This window comes from Bos javanicus, chromosome 15 (assembly GCF_032452875.1).
Source record: "Bos javanicus breed banteng chromosome 15, ARS-OSU_banteng_1.0, whole genome shotgun sequence".
NCBI lineage: Eukaryota > Metazoa > Chordata > Mammalia > Artiodactyla > Bovidae > Bos > Bos javanicus.
In genome coordinates this window covers 12,872,567-12,889,561 of record NC_083882.1, presented here as the reverse complement: position 1 = coordinate 12,889,561, position 16,995 = coordinate 12,872,567, and positions in this window count along the sequence as shown.

Below are 16,995 nucleotides of genomic sequence, written 5' to 3'. Positions count from 1 at the left end.
GGGAATGGCAGGATATATTTAAAGTACTGAAAAGGAAAACTCTACAACCAAGATTACTGTACCCAGCAAAGATTTCATTCAAAATTGATGGAGAAATAAAAAGCATTTCAGACAAGCAAAAGTTAAGAGAATTCAGTACCACCAAACCAGCTTTACAACCAATGTTAAAGGGACTTATGTAGTCAAGAAATACAATAGAAGAAAAAACATAAACAAAATTAACCCTGAACAATTAAGAAAATGGCAATAAGAACATATATATCAATAAGTGTTTTAAATGTAAATGGATTAAATGCTCCAACTAAAAGACACAGACTGGCTGAATGGGTACAAACCCAAGACCCATATACATGTAGCTATGGGTACCTTATTTTTGACAAAGGAGACAAGAATATACAACGGGGCAGAAACGACCTCTTCAATAAATGGTGCTGGGAAAATGACACCTACGTGTAAAAGAATGAAATTAGAACACTTCCTAACATTGTACACAAAGATAAACTCAAAATGGATTAAAGACCTAAATATAAGACCAGAAACTATAAAACTTTTAGGGGAAAACATAGGCAGAACACTCAATGACATAAATCAAAGAAAAATTCTCTTTGACTTACCTCCTAGAGTAATGGAAATAAAGACAAAATAAACAAGTGGGACCTGATTAGCTTTAAAAGCTTTTACACAGCAAAGGAAACTGTAAGCAAGGTGAAAATACAACCCTCAGAATGGGAGAAAGTAATAGCAAATGAAACAACTGACAAAGGATTCATTTCCAAAATATACAAGCACCTCATACAACTCATTGCCAGAAAAACAAACAACCCAATCAAAAGGGAAAAAGACCTAAACAGACATATCTCCAAAGAAGACATATAGATGGCTAACAAACACATGAAAATATGTTCAACATTGCTCATTACTATGGAAAAGGAAATCAAAACTACAACGAGATATCATCTCACACCAGTCAAAATGGCATCATCAAAAAATCTACAAAAATTAAATGCTGAAGTGGGTATGGAGAAAAGGGAATGCTCTTGCACTGTTTTTAGGAATGTAAACTGATACAGCCACTATGGAAGACAGTGTGGAGATTTCTAAAAAACAAACAAACAAACAAACAAACAAACTAGGAATAAAACCACCATATGACCCAGCAATACCACTCCTAGGCACATACCCCGAGGAAACCAAAATTGAGAAAATACATGTATCCCATTGTTCTTTGCAGCAATGTTTACAATAGCTGGGATGTGGAAGTAACCTAGATGTCCATTGATAGATGAACAGAAAAAGAAGCTGTGGTTCATTTACACAATGAAATATTACTCAGCCCTAGAAAGGAATGCATTTGAGTCAGTTCTGATGAGGTGGATGTACTTAAAACCTATCATACAAAAGTAAATGAGTCATAAGTACATCCACCTCATCAGAACTGACTCAAATGCATTCCTTTCTAGGGCTGAGTAAGCCAACAAAGATTCATCTAGTCAAGGCTATGTTTTTTCCTGTGGTCATGTATGGATGTGAGAATTGGACTGTGAAGAAAGCTGAGGGCCAAAGAATTGATGCTTTTGAACTGTGGTGTTGGAGAAGACTCTTGAGAGTCCCTTGGACTGCAAGGAGATCCAACCAGTCCATTCTGAAGGAGATCAGCCCTGGGATTTCTTTGGAAGGAATGATGCTAAAGCTGAAACTTCAGTACTTTGGCCACCTCATGCGAAGAGTTGACTCATTGGCAAAGACTATGATGCTGGGAGGGATTGGGGGCAGGAGCAGAAGGGGACGACAGAGGATGAGATGGCTGGATGGCATCACTGACTCGATGGACATGAGTCTGAATGAACTCCAGGTGTTGGTGATGGACAGGGAGGCCTGGCGTGCTGCGATTCATGGGGTCGCAAAGAGTCGGACATGATTGAGTGACTGATCTGATCTGATCTGATATATATATATATATATATACGGAATCTAGGAGAATGATACTGAACAACTTATTTACAGGGCAGCAATGGAGAAACAGACATAGAGAATAGACTTATGGACATTGGGAGAGGGGAGGAGAGGGTGCAATACATGGAAAGAGTAAAATGGAAACCTATATTACTATATGTAAAATAGATAGCCAATGGGAATTTGGTGTATGGCTCAGGAAACTCAAAGAGGGGCTCTGTATCAACCTAGAAGGGTGGGATGAGGAGAGAGATGGGAAGGGGCTTCAAAAGGGAGAGGATATATGTATACCTATGGCTGATTCATGTTGCTGTTTGACAGAAAACAGCAAAATTCTATAAAACAATTATCCTTCAATAAAAATGTAAATTAAAAATATCAAAAGAAAAAAAAGAAGGATGATGATTTAGGAATTTGGTTTAGAGCAGAAACAAGTAGACTGGGTCGTGAGTTTAATAGGTAATATTCGGTAATCACTAAAATTTGAACTTATGAGACCCTCCACTAAATGAGAAACAAAATTGATAAAAGTATTCCTAGGTTGGTGGCTATGTTACTTATTTATCTTTACATATTATGGAGACTTAAATTTAATAAAATCTTTTCACAGATCTCATACAAGCTCCATGATGTCTATGGAGTAGTTGAGGGCAAGTATACATCTAGGAACTCTCTTGCAGATGACACCACCCTTGTGGCAGAAAGTGAAGAGGAACTAAAAAGCCTCTTGATGAAGGTGAAAGTGGAGAGTGAAAAAGTTGGCTTAAAGCTCAACGTTCAGAAAATGAAGATCATGGTATCCGGTCCCATCACTTCATGAGAAATAGATGGGGAAACAGTGGAAACAGTGTCAGACTTTATTTTTCTGGGTTCCAAAATCACTGCACATGGTGACTGCAGCCATGAAATTAAAGGACGCTTACTTCTTGGAAGGAAAGTTATGACCAACCTAGATAGCATATTCAAAAGCAGAGACATTACTTTGCCAACAAAGGTTCGTCTAGTCAAGGCTATGGTTTTTCCTGTGGTCATGTATGGATGTGAGAGTTGGACTGTGAAGAAGGCTGAGCTCCGAAGAATCGATGCTTTTGAACTGTGGTGTTGGAGAAGACTCTTGAGAGTCCCTTGGACTCCAAGGAGATCCAACTAGTCCATTCTGAAGGAGATCAGCCCTGGGATTTCTTTGGAAGGAATCATGCTAAAGCTGAAACTCCAGTACTTTGGCCACCTCATGGGAAGAGTTGACTCATTGGCAAAGACTCTGATGCTGGGAGGGATTGGGGGCAGGAGGAGAAGGGGATGACAGAGAATGAGATGGCTGGATGGCACCACTGACTCGATGGACGTGAGTCTGAGTGAACTCTGGGAGTTGGTGATGGACAGGGAGGCCTGGCGTGCTGCGATTCATGGGGTTGCAAAGAGTCGGACACGACTGAGCTACTGATCTGATCTGATACATCTAGGATGTGGCTGACCCAGTACTAGCTTCTATTCTATCACTTTCCATCTCATCTTTTCACTCCTATTCTGGTGTTGCTTGAGCTACAGTCAGATATACTCAGTATACTGTGCTATCAGTTCAGTTCAGTTCAGTCGCTCAGATGTATATAGATATACATCTATAATGTATATCTATATACAGAAGCACGCAGGCTGTTATGGACAGCACAGAAGCGTGGCCAAGAGGAGCTACCCTTCACCCGAAGTCAGGTGAAGTGGCCGGGAGGAGCTACCCCACCTCCGAGGTCAGGGGCAGGGTCTAGAAGAGCAATCCCTTGTCCAAGGAGCTGCGGATGCGTGGGCACAGGAGGGCTGAGAGGAGCTACTCCATGTTTGTAAGGAGAGGCGGCCATGAGGAGATGCCCCTCGTCCAAGGTAAGGAGCAGTGGCTGCACTTTGCTGGAGCAGCCATGAGGAAAAACCCCGTGTCTAAGGTAAGACAGACCCAAGTAAGATGGTAGGTGGTGCAAGAGGGCATCAGAACACAGACACACTGAAACCATAATCACAGAAAACTAGTCAATCTGATCACAGGGACCGCAGCCTTGTCTAACGCAATGAAACTAAGCCATGCCATGTGGGGTCACCCAAGATGGGTGGGTCATGGTGGAGAGATCTGACAGAATGTGGTCCACTGGAGAAGGGAATGGTTTGCCACTTCAGTATTCTTGACTTAAGAACCCCATGAATGTATGAAAAAACAAAATGATAGAATACCGAAAGAGGAACTCTCCAGGTCAGAAGGTGCCCAATATGCTACTGGAGATCAGTGGAGAAATAACTAAAGAAAGAATGAAGGGATGGACCCAAAATAAAAACAATACCCAGTTGTGGATGTGACTGGTGATAGAAGCAAGGTCCAATGCTGTAAAGAGCAATATTGCATAGGAACCTGAAATGTTAGGTCCATGAATCAAGGCAAATTGGAAGTGGTCAAACAGGAGATGGCAAGAGTGAACGTCGACATTCTAGGAATCAGTGAACTAAAATGGACTGGAATGGGTGAATTTAACTCAGATGACCATTAAATCTACTACTCTGGGCAGGAATCCCTTAGAAGAAATGGAGTGGCCATCATGGTCAACAAACAGTCCGAAATGCAGTACTTGGATGCAATCTCAAAAATGACAGAATGATCTTTGTTCATTTCCAAGGCAAACCATTCAATATCACGGTAATCCAAGCCTATGTCCAACCAGTAACTGCCGGGGTCCAGCCCCGGCTGATCCAGGGTATTCGAAGGAGAGACGGCGTAGGCAAAGATCAGGAAACAATTGCTTAATTAAATGTTAATTAAGGATATAAAGAGTAATAGAATGAGGATAGCTCGGTGAGGAAATTCAGTGGAGAAAAGAGGCTGAATAATTCAGCCAGAAGGTAAGAGAAAGAAAGACATGGTGAGACCAAGTTTTGGTGAACAAGGCCCGCACTTTATTTTCCAAAGTAGTTTTTATACCTTAAGTTATGCATAGAGGATAATGGGGGAAGGGGTAGAGTCATGCAGCAAGCCAGGCTTTCTTCCTGCAAACTTATCATATGCAAAAGCTTAGGTGATTTGCATCATCTTCTGGCCCAGAGGCCTGTTAACATTTTAAGACCCTTTCTTCAGAAAACTTATTTTTCTCTAAAGGTGATTGGTCAGGAGCCACCCTCCAAAAGCATTAGATAAAGTTGCATTCCTACAGAGCAAAGGTGTGGTGGGCTATAACAAGAAAAAGAATTAACTCAAGGGTCCCAGGTTACAAACATTAAAGCTACTACTTACACCAATTATATTAATCAATACACTGCCAAGGACACAGCAGGTAAGGGATATGGAAACTTAGCAGCAAACATTGGCCCAACAAGTGAAAATCCCTTCACCAATACAATTTCTAATCAATCTTTTAACTACTCAAAGGAATCTGTGTTTAGACAGTTTAGAACATCTCATGCCTCTCACAGTTGGGAGGCTCTGAACAATCACATGTGGCCAGAAAAACTTATTCAGGCAGGCTAGAGGATTTCCAAAGGAGTTTGTAGGTTGAAACGCTGTCACACCCAGGAATTATTAACTGGAGCTGTAAGCTAACTCTTTTTCAGAGAGAGGTAGTGGGGGACAGCCCCCCGTAAAGTCAGAGGTGTAGGTGAAAGCACAAAGCAGAAAGTAGGCAGACTCTGGTTTTGGGGCTAGATACTCAAGAATTTCCAAGGGGACTCCTGAGGCTTGATCCCACCTTTGTGTATGCCGAGCCTCCTTCCTCATGACCTTTGTCATGGGCGGAGTTCCTCACGCTGGCTCCCGACAGTGATAGAATTCCAGCTGAGCTATTCCAGATCCTGAAAGATGATGCTGTGGAAAGTGCTGCACTCAATATGCAATATGCAATATACACTCAATATGCCGGCTCCTGGCAAGTAACGCTGAAGAAACTGAAGTTGAATGGTTCTATGAAGACTTACAAGACCTTTTAGGACTAACACCCAAAAAAAGATGTCCTTTTCATTATAGGGGACTGGGAAGTCAAGAAACACCTGGAGTAACAGGCAAATTTGGCCTTGGAATATGGAATGAAGCAGGGCAAAGGCTAATAGACTTCCAGAAAACGCACTGGTCATAGCAAACACCCCCTTTCAACAACACAAGACAAGACTCTACATACGGACATCACAAGACGGTCAACACCAAAATCAGACTGATTATATTATTTACAGCCAAAGATGGATAAGTTCTATACAGTCAGCAAAAACAAGACCAGGAGCTGACTGTGGCTCAGATCATGAACTCCTTATTGCCAAATTCAGACTAAAATTGAAGAAAGTAAGGAAAACCACTAGACCATTCAGGTATGACCTAAATCAAATCCCTTATGACTATACAGTGGAAGTGAGAAATAGATTTAAGGACCTAGATCTGATAGATAGAATGCCTGATGAACTATGGATGGAGGTTCATGACATTTTAGAGGAGACAGGGATCAAGACCATCCCCATTGAAAAGAAATGCAAAAAAGCAAAATGGCTGTCTGAGGAGGCCTTACAAATAGCTGTGAAAAGAAGAGAAGTGAAAAGCAAAGGAGAAAAGGAAAGATATAAGCATCTGAATGCAGAGTTCCAAAGAATAGCAAGGAGAGATCAGAAAGCCTTCCTCAGCGATCAATGAAATGAAATAGAGAAAAACAACAGAATGGGAAAGACTAGAGATCACTTCAAGAAAATTAGAATACCAAGGAAACATTTCATGCAAAAATGAGCTCGATAAGGACAGAAATGATATGGACCTAACAGAAGCAGAAGATATTAAGAAGAGGTGCAAGAATGCACAGTTGTTCTGTGCAAGAATACACAGAAGAACTGTACAAAAAGATCTTCATGACCAAGATAATCACAATGGTGTGATCACTCACCTAGAGCCAGATATCCTGGAATGTGAAGTCAAATGGGCCTTAGAAGGCATCACTATGAACAAAGCTAGTGGAAGAGATGGAATTCCAGTTGAGCTCTTTCAAATCCTGAAAGATGATGCTGTGAAAGTGCTGCACTCAATATGCCAGCAAATTTGGAAAACTCAGCAATGGCCACAGGACTGGAAAAGGTCAGTTTTCATTCCAATCCCAAAGAAAGGCAATGCCAAAGAATGCTCAACCTACCACGCAATTGCACTCATCTCACATGCTAGTAAAGTAATGCTCAAAATTCTCCAAGCCAGGCTTCAGCAATACATGAACCGTGAACTTCCTGATGTTCAAGCTGGTTTTAGAAAAGGCAGAGGAACCAGAGATCAAATCGCCAACATACACTGAATCATGGAAAAAGCAAGAGAGCTCCAGAAAAATAGCTATTTCTGCTTTATTGACTATGCCAAAGCCTTTGACTGTGTGGATCACAATCAACTGTGGAAAATTCTGAAAGAGACGGGAATACCAGACCACCTGACCTGCCTCTTGAGAAACCTATGCAGGTCAGGAAGCAACAGCTAGAACTGGACATGGAACAACAGAATGGTTCCAAATAGGAAAAGGAGTACGTCAAGGCTGTATATTGTCACCCTGCTTATTTAACTTATATGCAGAGTACATCATGAGAAACGGTGGGATGGAAGAAGCACAAGCTGGAATCAAGTTTGCTGGGAGCAATATCAGTAACCTCAGATATGCAGATGACACCACCCTTATGGCAGAAAGTGAAAAGGAACTAAAAAGCCTCTTGATGAAAGTGAAAGAGGAGAGTGAAAAAGTTGGCCTAAAGCTCAACATTCAGAAAACTAAGATCATGGCATCTGGTCCCATCACTTCATGGGAAATAGATGGGAAAGAGTGCCAGACTTTATTTTTTCGTGCTCCAAAATCATAGCAGATGGTGATTGCAGCCATGAAATTAAAAGATGCTTACTCCTTGGAAGGAAAATTATGACCAACCTAGATATCATATTCAAAAGCAGAGACATTACTTTGCCAACAAATGTCCATCTAGTCAAGGCTATCGTTTTCCTTGTGGTCATGTATGGATGTGAGAGTTGGACTGTGAAGAAAGCTGAGCACCAAAGTACTAATGCTGTTGAACTGTGGTGTTGGGGAAGAGTCTTGAGAGTCCCTTGGACTGCAAGGAGATTCAACCAGTCCATTCTAAAGGATATTAATCATGGGTGCTCTTTGAAAGGACTGATTTCTAAAGCTGAAACTCCAATACTTTGGCCACCTCATGCGAAGAGTTGATTTATTGGAAAAGACCCTGAGGCTGGGTGAGATTGTGGGCAGGAGGAAAAGGGGATGACAGAGGAGGAGATCCCTGGATGGCATCAGTGACTCAATGGACATGAATTTGAGTCAACTCCCGGTGCTGGTGATGGACAGGGAGGCCTGGGGTGCTGTGATTCATTGGGTCGCAAAGAGTCAGACATGACTGAGCGACTGAACTCGACTGAACTGATCTATAATGGCTTAAACCTGGAGAAGACCAAAATGTGCTTCCATAGGCACATTAGTGGCTCACTGTTGAATTGAGTGATTGATTAAGATTATCAAGGGAAGGAGGCTAGAGTAATTAATATGGCACTAGATTAGAGCAAGAAACATCAGTATAGGCTCATATTTGATATTATATAGATTTATATGTTTACATATAGAAATATTTATCCACATGTGTATATATATGTAGGTTAGTATGTGTGTGTTTGCTTAGTCACTTAGTTGTGTCTGACTCTTTGTGGCTTTATGGACTCTAGCTCACCAGTCTTCTCTGCCCATGGAATTTTCCAGGCAAAATTATTGGAATAGGGTGCCATTTCCTCCTTCAGGGGGATCTTCCTGACCCAGGATTTGAGCCCACTAGCATCTCTAGAATCTCCTACCTTGACAGGTGGACTCTTTACCACCAGCACCACCTGGAAAGTCATAGGTTAGTTTATAGACCATATAAATTCTTATACTGAAAATTGAGATAACCTAGAACCAATGACATCCAGTAGCAATATGAACAGCTATTGCTCAAATCTAAGTTTATAAAAATATTCTTCAGCAAAAGGCACCAAATATGTTTTGAGAAATAGCTGTTTCTAGGACTAGCCAGGGAATATACATGATGACCCTGTAACACTTTGAAGTTCCAGAAAGAAATTAAATGCTCAAAAGCCCCAAAAGCTACAATACAGTAAAAGATAACAAAACAAAGCAAACAAAACCCTCACAATAATAAACGTATGTCAAAGGGACATACGAATCAATTAAAAGATTTTCCAGTAGCCAAAGCTATTATTAATAGTACAATCCGGAAAGATCAATAAGTAAAGTAGTATCATATTCAGTCAGTTCAGTTCAGTTGCTCAGTTGTGTCAGACTCTTTGCCACCTCGTGAATCGCAGCATACCAGGCCTCCCTGTCCATCACCAACTCCCAGAGTTCACCCAGACTCATGTCCATCGAGTCAGTGATGCCATCCAGCCATCTCATTCTCTGTCGTCCCCTTCTCCTCCTGCCCCCTATCCCTCCCAACATCAGAGTCTTTTTCAATGGGTCAACTCTTCGCATGAGGTGGCCAAAGTACTGGAGTTTCAGCTTTAGCATCATTTCTTCCAAAGAAATCCCAGAGCTGATCTCCTTCAGAATGGACTGGTTGGATCTCCTTGCAGTCCAAGGGACTCTCAAGAGTCTTCTCCAACACCACAGTTCAAAAGCTTCAATTCTTCGGCACTCAGCCTTCTTCACAGTCCAACTCTCACATCCATACATGACCACAGGAAAAACCATAGCCTTGACTAGACGAACCTTTGTTGGCAAAGTAATGTCTCTGGTTTTACAAGGTAGAAAATAAGTATCCAAGAGTCCATTTTGAAATATAAATGATTGAATAAATAAATCAGTGGAAGAACAGATAAATTTTCTATACAAAATAATGCCACAATGTACATAACCATTCATTCCTTAAGAATGGGTACAATAATTACTTCATTCCAAAGAGCACAACATGAAACAAGATAAAATAAATTACATTGAAGTAAACTGATAAGCACTATCTTAGTCAGGTGATCAAAGTTAGCATCAACAATGATAATATTCATCAACATCAGGCTGAATGTTTACATTTGAGATGATGCGATGAAAATGGCACTTTTACCTCTGTGATCTTCCTCTTAAAATCCAGACTAATGATGACAAAAATATTAGACAAATTTCAGTTGAAATAAATTTATAAAAGACTTGATCAATCATCATCAAACTGTCAAAGTCATCAAAAATAAGGGAGGTCTTGAGAAACTCTCACAGCCAAGAAGAACCTAAGGGGACATTAGTACTAAATGTAATGTGATATCCTGAATGGAATCATGGAATAGAAAAGGAATTAGGAGAAAACTGGATAAAATATGAACTATGTTTGAAATTTGCTTAGTCGTGTCTGACTCTTTGTGACCCCATGGGTTGTTGCCTGCCAGACTCCTCTGTCCATGAAGTTCTCCAGGCCCAGAAACTTGAGTGGGTCACTGTTACATTCTCCAGGGGATCTTCTCAACTCAGAGACTGAATTTAGGTCTCCCACATTGCAGACACATTATTTACTGTCTGAGCCACCAAGCAAGCCCGTAGTTAATAATAAGGTATCAATATTATTATGAACCAAACTTGGATACACTCCTGTACAGCAAATTTGTTGCAGGGCATTAAGCAAGGAGAATGGGCAGCTCATGCTCAAGCCTGAAATCCCCCATTGCTTTCAGGGAAAGGGTTTTAATGGCAGTGTGAAGGAGGGGACAATTCTTGGATTGGTTGATGTCAAGGTGAAATTTCAACATCTCTCACTCTCTATTTTCAACTTTAGGGTCTCTGTTCCTGCAGTCAGTAGTTTTCATCTGGTGGGGGTCTGCTTCCTAAAACAAAAGACTTTCACTTCAAAGTATGGGGACATAAGTTCCTGTATATGGTTTCAATATTGGTTCATTAATTGTTAGATGTCTACCATATTAATATAAGATGTAAATAGTAGGGGACATTAGGCATAAGTGGACACTATGTATTATGGTCATGGTTTTTCTATAATCTAAAGGTACTTAAAAATCCGTTTTTTTAAAAAAAAATCATAGACTGTTGTCAAGGGAAAATATAATTATTGCTACTATTTATGCATATTATAAAATTACTGATAAAAAAGAAAGCTGGGGACATCCCTAGTGGTCATAATCAATTCCTAAGATTATGTGCTGTCAGTGCAGGTGGCTGAGGTTTGATCTATGGTCAAGAACTATATCCTATATGACACAAATAAAGAACCCTCATACTACAATGAGGAGTGGAGATGCTTGGTGCCACAATTAAGACTTGTTGCAGTCAAATAAATAAATAATAAGAGATGTGTACAAACTTGGTTTGACTAAAGGAAAGTGACATAAACATAGTGATTTACATATGCTATGATATTCACATATTCACCTAATTGTTAGGCACAGCAGTCTTTATGAAATTACAATGACATATATTAACTTTTTATATAAATTGTCTATTTAGTTTTATATTCTCAGTATGGTTATCTTCTAACAATTTGTTAGAAGATATCTAACAATTTGTGATAAATTTAGATTTAAATTTAAATTATACCCATTAATACTGGTCTTTCCCTTGAAAATAAATCATATTTACCTAATCAATATGTTTTTCACTTTGTCATGATTTTGCAAGTTGCAACACTGTATATATTTTTTCAACTACATTTACCTGGTGGCTTCAAGTGGTAAAGAATCTGCCTGCAGTATAGGAGACCAGGTTCAATCCCTGGGTCAGGAAGATCTCCTGGAGAAGAGAATGGCAACCCATTCTATTATTCTTGCCTGGACAACTCCATGGACAGAGGCTACAGTCCATGGATGGGGTTGCAAAGAGTCAGACATGACTGAGCGACTAACACAGTGATAGCTCAACAGTTTATCAAAAGAGGACAAGTGGGTATGAGTAATCCTGAATAGTAGTCTTTATTAAATAGGTGTGAGGCAAGACATTGGAAAAAACAAACAAATACAAAAAAAAAAAATGTGTGATTAATACTTATTTGGAGAGTATAACTTCATTTTAAATCATTTATCCACTTCATAAACACTTCCTGAATATCTTTTCTATACTAGGCCTATATATGTATTATCCACTAGGAACCAGTCACTAATAAAGCAAATATACATACTTGATTGCATGGAGTGAAGCAAAATATTTAAGTAAATAACTTCAGGGTATGATAAATGTTTTAGAAAACTGCGAGACAGGGAAGGTTGACAGGATGTTGGCAGTTGCAATTTTCAATAGAATAGTGAGAGAAGACCTTACTGAGGAGGTGGTATTTGCATAAGGACATGAATGTTGTGAGGAAATGGATCTTGAGGATATACTGAGGGAAGGCGTCCGAGCAGAAGGAACAAAAGTTACAAAGACCTTGAGGCTGAGAGACAGATGTGCATTTGAAAAATAGTGTGGCTGAAGTAGAGGAAGGAATTAGGACTGAGTTTGGATGAGATCAGATATATAATAGTTGTAATGGTATGGGGGAGTGTACAGATCAAATAGGGATAGTTGATTATTGTAGAGACTTTCAATTTTACAATTTGTAAGATATAAAGGACATTGAGGAGACAAGTAGTAGGGAAAGAAATGATGTAGAAAGGTTGGTAAGAAATCTGATATAATAATCTAAGCAAAAGATCATGATGGCTTGGATGAGGATGTGGCAGTCAGTGGCATGCTGGAAGTGGTCAGACACAGTTTATATTTAGATGGCAGGTGATTATGATTTTCTGATAAATTCGATGTGAAATGTAAGAGAAAGGATGATTCCCAAACTTGGGAATTCCATACCTGAAAGCATGAAGAGTGAGAAGACTGTAGGTAGAATATATGGAGGTGAGTCATGGATAGAGCAGGAGTTAAGTTTTTGACATGCTCAGTTTGTGATATCTTGTAAATATCCAGGTGGAGATGCCTAATGGAAAGATATGTAAATCTGAATTCAAGGGAGATAACATGTGGTGTGTTCATGCTCAGTCGTGTTCAAATCTTTATGACACCATGGACTGTAGTCCATCAGGTTTCTCTGTCCATGGAATTTTCCAGGCAAGAGTACTGGAGTGGAGTGGGTAGCCTTTTCCTACTCAAGATGATCTTCCCGACCCAGAGATCAAACCTGAGTGTCTGGCCTCTCCTGAATTGGCAGACATATTTGTTACCACTGAGCCAACTGGAAAGCCCTCAGGGGAGATTGCTTGATTTTAAATAAGTCTTTAGGAATCTTTAGCATTCAGATGAAATTTAAAATTATACGTTTGAATAAGATCCCCTCAAAAGTTAAGTTTAGATAGAGCAAAATATGTAAGATTGGACTTCAACTTTAAAAAATCAGAGACACGTGGAGATAAAAGCAAGAGTTATTGATAAAAAATAACTAGATTGATATAGAGAAGACCAAACTATTTCAAGAAGGGAGAGATTAATGATGACAAGGGCTTTAAATAAATGCAGGAGGAGAAAAACTTGAAATTTGACTATGTTAACAGTGGTAAAACTCATAATAATAGCTCCCTCTGAGCTGTATATTATAGTTCACAAATAATTTTAAATGATTTCTAAATTTCTTTACATAGCAAGCCTCAGGTGTAGACATTGTGAAACTTTGATTTTTTAGTTGAGATAACAAACAGAAAAGTGAAATTATTTTCAAAATTTATTTTGCTCACAAATGACATATTCCAGGCTTAAGCATGTATCAGTTCAGTCACTCAGTCATGTCCAGTTCCTTATGACCCCATGAACTGCAGCTCGTCAGGTTTCCCTGTCCATTACCAACTCCTGGAGTTAACTCAAACTCATGTACATCAAATCAGTTATGCCATCCAACCATCTCATTCTCTGTCGTCCCTTTCTCCTTCAGTCTTCAATCTTTCCCAACATCAGGGGCTTTTCCAGTGAGTCAGTTCTTCACATCAGGTGGCCAAAGTTTTGGAGTTTCAGCTTGAGCATCAGTCCTTCCAATGAATATTCAGGACGGATTTCCCTTAGGATTGACTGGTTTGATCTCCTTGCAGTCCAAGGGACTCTCAAGAGTCTTCTCCAACACTACAGTTCAAAAGCATCAATTCTTCAGTGCTCAGATTTCTTTATAGTCCAGCACTCAGATACATACATGACTACTGGGAAAACCATAGCCTTGATTATATGGACCATTGCCAGGAAAGTCATGTCTTTGCTTTTTAATATGCTGTTTAGGTTGGTCATACCTTTTCTTCCAAGGAGTAAGAGTCTTTTAATTTCATGGCTAAAGCCACCATCTGCAGTGATTTTGAAGCCCAAGAAAATAAAGTCTGTCACTGTTTCCATTGTTTCCCCATCTATTTGCTATGGAGTGATGGGAACAGATACCATGATCTTAGTTTTTTGAATGTTGAGCTTTATGCCAACTTTTTCATTCTCCTCTTTCACTGCCATCAAGAGCCTCTTTAGTTCTTCTTTGCTTTCTGCCATAAGGGTGGTGTCATCTGCATATTTGAGGTTATTGATATTTCTCCCAGCAATTTTGATTTCAGCTTGAGCTCCATCCAGCCCGGCATTTCACATGATGCACTCTGCATATAAGTTAAATAAGCAGGGTGATAATATACAGCCTTGATGTACTCATTTCCCAATTTGGAACCAGTCTGTTATTCCATGTCCAGTTCTAACTGTTGCTTCTTGACCTGCACACAGATTTCTCAGGAGTCAGGTAAGGTGGTCTGGAATTCCCATCTCTTGAAGAATTTTCCACAGTTTATTGTGATCCACACAGTCAAAAACTTTTGCATAGTTAATAAAACAGAAATAGATGTTTTTCTGGAACTCTTGATTTTGCTAAGATCCAACGGATCTTGGCAATCTGATCTCTGGTTCCTCTGCCTCTTCTCAATCCAGCTTGAAAACCTGGAAGTTCACAGTTCATGTACTGTTGAAGATTGGGGAATTTTGATTATTCATGTACTGTTGAAGCCTTGGAGAATTGTGAGCATTACTTTGCGAGCGTGTGAGATGAGTGCAATTGTGTGGTAGTTTGAACATTCTTTGGCATTGCCTTTCTTTGGGATTGAAATTAAAACTAACGTTTTCCAGTCCTGTGGCTAGTGCTGAGTTTTCCATATTTGTCAACATGTTGAGTGCAGCACTTTAACAGCATCATTTTTAGGATTTGAAACAGCTCAACTGGAATTCCATCAGCTCCACTAGTTTTGTTCATGGTTTTAAATCTAGTATGATAACATCTTTTCTAATATATTTTATCACACAATTTACTCAATAAATTTTTTCAGACTTTCTTTTTAAAGAGTATTATTGTTCTATCACCTATATCAAATTTGATAGAGCAGAAGTACAATTATTTAATTAACATATCCATTATGTATTAATCAATTTTTCATGGCAGTCAGTAGGCTTGTGTAATGGAAACACAATTAAGTAAGATATAATCCAATACATTGAAGATATTATGTTAGAGTAGGAGAGACAGAAAAATATTTATAATATATTATGCTAAGGAATATGATAGGAAAGGATTATGGGAACACCAAGAAGAAATAATTTAGCTTGAGCGGTTGTACTGAAGGCCCAGGTTGTATGTGAAAGGCAAAATGATTGAAAACAGAAGGATAAATACAATGGCTTCAGTTTAGCCTTTCTGGGCATTCAAGCCTTGAAGTAGTTATGACTACTCACATATCCATCAGAGGTTTTATCTGAGCACCAGACACACCAAGGGTATGATACAAAAAATAGCACACATCGAAGCAAGCATCAAAGCTGATGGATGACTTAATTATCTTATTCCTCTGATGAATGAATAATGTAACCATTTCCAGAAGACATTTGTCAGTCCCCAAGTTGACAATGACTTAGTTAAGTGGCATATTACAACCATGATCTGATAAGATAAAAGCATTTCAAAAACTTCAAGGCTTCAGTGATTTGCAAAGCCACAGCTCTACTGTGGGCTTGACAATGTAATAGTGACATAACAAGACAGCCAGCTTATGAATAGATGCCACTGGTATCCATTTGGATATGCTTTTAAAAAAGACATGTTATTCAGTTGTTACAGCAGATATTTTGTCAGACTAGTTCAGCAGAGAGGACAGATTAATTGAATGGCTAATTTAAACCACACACACACACACACACACACAAACATCACACCCACACAGATATAGAGTATCAATATTTCAATCAGATTGGTGAATTTAAAAAATCAAACAATGTTAATTAGTTATTTGCAACTTTATTTTTTAATTGAAGGATAATTGCTTTACAGGATTTTGTCATTTTCTGTCAAACATCAAAAAGAATCAGCCATAGATACACACATGTCTCTCCCCTCCCAAACATCCCCCACATTTCCCTCCCCATCTCATCCTTCTAGATTATTAGAGACCCTGTTTGAGTTTCCTGAGTCCTACAGCAAATTTCCATTGGCTATTTTACATATGGATTGTAATTTTCCATGTTACTCTCTCCATACATCTCACCCTCTTCTCCACCCACCCCCTGTGTCCATAGGACTGTTAATTCATCAGTATCATTTTCTAGATTTAATACATATGCACCAGTATACAATATTTATCTTTCTCTTTCTGACTTCATGCTGTATAATAGGCTATAGCTTCATACACCTCATTATAACCAATTCAAATGCAATCATCTTAATGGCTGAGTAATATTCCATTGTATATATGTACCATAGATTTTTTACCCATTCCTCTGTCAGAGGATGTCTAGGTTGCTTCCATGATCTAGCTATTGTAAATAGTGCTGAAATGAACATTGGGGTACATGTGCCTTTTTCAGTTTTGGCTTCCTTAGGCTATTAGTGCTGGTGATGGAATTCCAGTTGAGCTATTTCAAATCCTGAAAGATGATGCTGTGAAACTGCTGCACTCAATATGCCAGCAAATTTGGAAAACTCAGAAGTGGCCACAGGACTGGAAAAGGTCAGTTTTCATTCCAATCCCAAAGAAAGGCAATGCCAAAGAATGCTCAAACTACCACTCAGTTGCACTCATCTCACACGCTAGTAAAGTAA